Consider the following 6867-nt stretch of genomic DNA (forward strand, 5'->3'; position numbering starts at 1 on the left):
AAAATGTTTGATTAAATTTTGAAAAGATTCACGATAAGTTGAAAATAAGCCATTTTTTAATACTAAAAAAAAATGAATATGCTAGTAGAACTCATCTTTGCTCTCTAACCAAAATAAAAGAGTAGGTTCTAATTGGTTTAGTTTTATAAATTATTTAAAAAATAATAATAATTTGGTGAAAGTAAGGCCTAGTTTGGGAAGACTAAATAAGTGTACTTTTTGACTTTTTATGAAATATGGGTTAGGTTTGGGTTGGGTTTGAAGTGATGTGTTAGAGAGGTGATGTGACTTAAATAAGATAATGTGACTTAAATAGGATAGTGACTTTTTGACTTTTGTCTTTTTTCAATCATGCCAAACTACCTTTAAATACTAAAAAGATATTTTTGAATTTTAAAAAATTATTTTTGCACAAATTTAAAAATTAAAAAAAAAACAATATGAAATAATGAGAGTTTTTAAATTTTTATTATTATTTTATCAATTTAATTTTTAGTATTAAAAAAAAAAGATTTTGAAAACAAAACGAATCAGACTTCAATTTGAAACAGAAAGAAGATCAGATAGTAGTTGTGGAATCATATTTGGATTTTCATGGGGATCCTGTTGTGAGTTCTCATGGAGACTCATTCCGAATCTTTTGTAATTAGTTCATATTATAAGATTTGTTGGCCATATTATTTATATAAAAAATTAAATTAATCAGATATTTGTAAGTCCATGATCAGGCTCTAATTGTTTTTAAAAAATTATATAAATAATGTTAATCATTTATTTTTTTAAAAACAAATGTTCTCTTATTATAAGGTTTCTCATATTCAATTGATTTTTTGAATAGATGTACTCGATAAACTTTATAATATGAGCAATTCGAATTATCAACCAAAAAAAAAAAAAAACAATCATAATGGGGTTTCACGGAACTCATAGTATTATATTGTTGTGGAGTCACAGTAGCATCCCCATTTTTTATTTGGATGGTGTTTGGAAAGAAGGAAAAAAAAAAAAAGAAAAAAAAATTATTTCATTAAAAAAAATTTCTTCATAAATCTTTCAAGGTGGAAAGAAAACTTAAAGCAAAATATGCTTATCACTAAGAAGATGGATTTTCAATTTACATTTATCACAAATATTTAGAGAAAATGCAATAAGTCTCACAAGTTTAACATTCTTATATTGACTTTTTTTAAGTTTTTAATTAACATAGTACTTAGCCATATTTTCATCAAAAATTTATAAGCCAAATAGAAAATGAAGATGGCATACTTTAACACTGAAATTATATTACTTCATTTATTTATGTATTTTTACATCATCTGCAGTGAATCATGTCCCTTTAGCCTTACTAAAACAAAAGTTAGTGTAATTATAACAAAATTGTGATATTTGTTTTATTTTTCCATACTTGTGATGTATAAATATTTTCATTGTAACATTATTGTCGATTTTTTTTCACGCTCCTTATAAAATCACTACAACAAATTATACTTTTGGCGACTAAATTTTTAGTCACCAAAAGTCATTTTTTTGGTCGCCAAATATTTTTTCCGACTAAAATTCTTGGTCGCCCGTTTGGTCGTTGATTGATTGTCGGCAAAAGAATTGGCGACTGAATTTTTTTTAGTCGCCGAAAGTCACTAATTAGCGACTAAAAATTTAGTCGCCCAAAAAAAAATATTTAGTCGCAAAAAAAAAAATTCATCTTCAGCTTTTTAGCTACCAATTTTTTAGTGGCTAAAAACTTCGCTCCTTTTTGGCTACCAATTTTTTAGTAGCAAAAAACGTGGCACTCCTGCTTGGCTACCAATTTTTTAGTCACTAATTTTTTAGTAGCCAAAAACTTTTTTTTTTTTTTTGCCTACTAACTGTTTAGTCGCCAATAAGTTTCCTTTTTATTTTTTGGCTACTAAATGTTTAGCTGCCAAAAGCTCTATTTATTAATTCTTTTTAAATGCACAAATTGAATATTTTTCATTAATTTCTAAATTATATGCATTCCATTATCAATGCAATCTGTACATATACAGAATAATATATCTATCAATTATAATCTAAATCTATTATCAATAATACCCATTTCATTATCAACTATCCAAAAACTTTAACTTATAACATCTTATTCCAAGTATCATATAAATTCATTCTAACCAAGTACAATTCATCTAAATTAAATATTACATTCAAAAACACTGTATTTCCAAAACAGAGAATTGTACACAAATAGATGCCATATATAGAATAAGTGCTCTTCGTACACAAAAATAAATATCCACAATAGCTCACGCAAAAGCAATCTGTAAAATAAAAAATAAAAAAAAAAACCCTTAGCACTTATTCAATAAAATTGACATTTCAAATTATAACAATTATAAAATTAATAATTCTGATATATTATACTGTAGCAGAAACACAAGATGTTTGAACAAAGACTCAACATTACAACTAGGTCAAAATACCTTGAAAACCAATTAAAAGCAAGCGAGGGGTATATGTAAGGATTCCCTGCACATGATTAAGACTCAATTGTAAACAACATGACATGAATGCAATCTGTACAAAACTTTACAACTGAGAAGAAAGTCATCAAAATCAAAATCACTGGATATTGAATAGCAAACTACTGGTGCATGTCTGCTAAATTTGAAGAAAAATACCACAATGAAGAATTAAATATGTAAATTAGAGAACAGACAATGTTATACCCATTACACGAGAACAAACAATGGTAAAGGAGGAAGGAAAATAATTGCCTACAATGTATCAGAGAGACATGTCTCTAAACAGAGCTGAATGGTAGAAGATGATTCTGTAGCCCCAAGGACTTGGAATTGAATAATGCAACCTCACCCACGTAATAACTGTGCAAGAAAGGATAAAGAAATCCACCATGTACATAGCCAACAAAATTAAATATATCAACCTCACCCACCAAATGCTCCCGTAGATTGCAAGAACTTAATGTCAAAATTTCTCACCTGTTGTGTTTCACCAGTACGGTATAGCACATCCATATTAAGACCTTGATTTTTAAAGACTGCATCACTCTAGGGGTCCTCAGCCAATCCAAGCAATTCATCCTTCAATATTACACACAGCCAATTAATATTTTATTTAATATTGTATTTGCAAGAAAAACAGCACGACATAATAACTGCAGCAAAATATGTAAACACATGTCTACATAACTACAACATGTAAATCAAGATTAAACCCAACCCAATTAGGAAGATAAATTTTAGATAAGGAATACTTGGTAGACAAGTAGAGTCCTAAATGGAAAATGAAACGTAGGCTGAGACAGAGCATTACTGTATAAATAGCACACCACCAAAATGAGAAAAGAAAAAATCATTTGAGTAATTAATTTGTTTCATTTCCCATATTTGGTCGGCAATGTGATTCCCTGCCATTATTCTAAGATAGGAGTGTATCTTACTAACTTTTCTTTGACTTTTATATATTTTATGGCCTTCTTCACAATGGCATCTTCATATTGGTGATTTTGGAAACGCGTGCACGTTCACTAAGAGAGATCTGCAAAATAAACATATGAATCCTATAATTGAAGCACACTATCTCATCCCTCACACCTTCATGTTTGCTTTTAATATTTTCATTTTCTGTTTTCGTTTTTCAGAATATATAAACAATTAATGGATCCAGTCTGGTGGCCAAATCAAACACAACAATGTGATTTATGCTTCATAGATTATCAAATTAAACTTCAAAAACAATAAACAAACTACAATTTCAAAATTAATTGAATCCAATGATATCAAAATTCCAAATTATAATTAGCAAACAAACACTCAAGCTAACCTGAAATTGAGACTGAACCAAAAGCAAACCTATATTGTATGCTTGTGGAACTTACATTGGTGATATAAACAGTCCAAAAGCAAAGATGTTCCCTGCAATAGGCACACAAGAATGACCCTTTTGACAATTTCTTGAATAATACGCTTGAAATATCCACCTCTTAGTAAAGCAAATAAAGTTAAAATTAAGCTTGTACAAGTTCACATGTTACAAATTTGAGAACTATTCTAGAAACTATTTTCAAAATAAATTCTGGTCCTCCTCTTCTTTTTCCTTTCTGTCATGAATTTATTTTCACAAGCTGGAATCAGGTTTTGGATTTTCTGGAAATTATTACCATAAATCTTTGCCGCTAAACTTTGAGATGGCAAACAATTCCATACATAGAGAAACCATATATACTCACACCGACACACACAAAGGGTGGAGCCACATACCCCATTAAAACTTATTGAAACTAATGGGTTCAAACTTCTTATACATATTAAAATGTAACACAATAGTTTCATAAAATATAAATCAAAATTTACAGAATATTCAGAAAATGTTTATTTTTATTATTTTTTTAATTTTTTATATTCCTAAAATAATGTTAACCATCAAAAAATCTATCCATAGTTATCAAAATACACATAATTCATATATAGGTTTAGATAAGCCCAAAAATTATGAATGTAGAAACAAATTAAACATCTTGTGCTTTGTTTATCTCACTCTGTTTTTAGTGCTTATGAGGCCAATTGACCTTCAAACTTTACCAGCAGCAAAGGGAATGCATATCATGAAGAAACAAGTACAACACTTGTAGGGAAAATCACCTGGTTCCCATAGACTCTGGAAATCTGTTCCAAGCTGCTTTGTGTGAGAGTATTTAGTGTACATATATCATTCTTCAAATGAATCTACCAGATCAGGAAGAGGTTGAGAAACAGAGTCTTCATTTGATTGGCAAGGCAGTGGACATTGAAGAAGTCATTGCAACTGCAAGAGAGTGAGACAGAGTGTGTGTAGTCACAACATCAAACCCACAAAAAACCCAATGAACCCAAAAAACTAAAATCTATAATTTCAATTCAAACACAATAAACCCATAATTGCACAAAACTAAAATCAAACCCATTTTGGACATCAAGATTTAATTAATTTCGTACAAATCAAACACTTCAACGAAACCCATTTACGAAATCAATACAAAAATAAACCCTAGATGAAGTGTGAGAGATGGGAAAATACGGGAAGGGAGGGAGAGGGAGAGAGAGAGAGAGGGCTCGAGAGGGAAAAGACCGAGAGCGACAAAAAGAGAGAGAGAGAGACAAAAACCTGTGATTTGCAGCAGTGGTGGTGGTGATTTTCGGCGGTGGCGATGGCGACAGTGACCTGCGACGATAGCCAGCGACGTGCGACGATGGAGCCGACGTCAGGTTTGGTGGTGAGTGATCGGAGATGGGTGCTCCTTACGAAGGTGTGGGGCAGCTCTCTATAGAATGAGAGAAAGAGAGATGAAAGAGGATGAGAGAAGAGTAAGAGGTGAGATATTTTTATTTTATATAAGATGGTTATTGGCGACTAAAATCTTTAGTCGCTGAAAATATTTTAAAAATCCCTCCAAAATATTTCAAACGTCTCCCTCCTAAAATTTTAGTTCTTTGGTGACTAAAATTATTTTTTGTCGCTGAAATGAACCTTTGGCGACTAGAATTTTGGTCACCAAAAGGTAAAAAATAATTTTTTATTTTTTATTCGGCAACCAAATGATTTTAGTAGCCAAAACTCTATATACGGCGACTAAGATTATTTTTTGTCGCTGAAAATAAACCTTTGGCGACCAAATTTTGGTCACCAAAGGTAAAAATTAATTTTTTATTTTTCATTCAGCGACTAAGTCGTTTTAGTAGCCAAAAATTAATGTAGGGCGACTAAATTTTTTTTTTTCCGCCAATTCTGACATTTTTGGCGACTAAATTATTTTTTAGTCGCCAATAACCAATATACAGCTACTAAAAAAAATTAGTAGCTAAATATTTTACTTTTACCGACTAAAAAAATATTTAGTCGCCAATTCTACAACTTTTGGCGACTTAATTTTTTTTAGTCACCAATTTTAGTCGCCAAAGGTGCGTTTTGTTATAGTGAATGTATGAACAAAATCACTCTTTAATAAACTATCTCTATCCTTTTATTTTTTTATTTGATGGGTCAGTTTAATTATCAACATTAATACGCATGAGTAATGATACCTATTATATTAATATTGAGTTAATAAGTAAAATATTAAGGATAATAAGATATAAATATAGAATTGTAAAAGAAAATTACAATTAAATACTATTTTCACAAAATAATTATAAATTTATTTAAAATTTTAATTATTAATTATTATAAAATTAATCACTTTTTCTTTATCAAAAAAAAAAAAACATATGGGAGTGTTTATTTCATGGGATTGGGGTGTTAGATTGGATTTCATGTCTAATAAATTTATAAATCTATTGTTTCATTAATTTAATAAAGATCGAACTAATAATTAAATATATATCATTTATATCAAAAATTATAATCCATTATATTACAATATGCACTTATCCAATCGGTCTAAACAATATCATCACTGGGATAATGCCCAAGAAGCAGTTGTAGAGAGAGAGAGAGAGAGAGGTCATGCATGATGTTGAAAGTTGAAATCCCCTGACCTAAGAGAATGCGTGTGGCCCATGGAATTTGCAATTGCACATTAATGTCTGTGTAGATTTGAATAACACGACCATGCACATACTAGCTACATGGGAAAAGGAAATGAGAGCTTCTCGAAAAATTATAAAATATTTTTAGAATATCATGAATTCATATTTTTTAATCAATCATTATTTATTATGTTCTTTTATATTTCTCAATCACTCAATATAATACTCTATCTATCTATTTTCTTCATCAATTGTAATACTATAGAATACCACGCGAGAGGGTAATTTTTGGTGAAAATTGGGCCAAGCTATGAGATGGACTTTATGGCCTAAAATACGAAGGACTGGGTAAAAAGGGCCGAGAAGT

The 6867-nt window shown here is 30.0% G+C and overlaps 1 long non-coding RNA gene across 11 annotated transcripts; it reads right to left on the reverse strand.

Moving 5' to 3' along the window:
• Window positions 1-1891: 1891 nt before the first annotated feature.
• Window positions 1892-5364, reverse strand: LOC145790862 (uncharacterized). Of its 11 annotated transcripts, none has more exons than XR_014330137.1 (6): window positions 5140-5343; window positions 4638-4800; window positions 3875-3911; window positions 2976-3077; window positions 2457-2502; window positions 1919-2294 (listed from the first exon to the last, which is right to left on the reverse strand). It is a non-coding gene; the product is annotated as an uncharacterized LOC145790862 (long non-coding RNA). The 11 variants fall into 11 exon arrangements; XR_014330145.1 differs by having other exon boundaries at window positions 2755-3077; XR_014330142.1 differs by having other exon boundaries at window positions 1936-2294; window positions 2755-3077; window positions 3441-3911; window positions 5140-5364.
• Window positions 5365-6867: the final 1503 nt, after the last annotated feature.

The sequence above is a fragment of the Camellia sinensis genome, chromosome 5, assembly GCF_055761805.1.
Source record: "Camellia sinensis isolate YWXY chromosome 5, ASM5576180v1, whole genome shotgun sequence".
Lineage (NCBI taxonomy): Eukaryota > Viridiplantae > Streptophyta > Magnoliopsida > Ericales > Theaceae > Camellia > Camellia sinensis.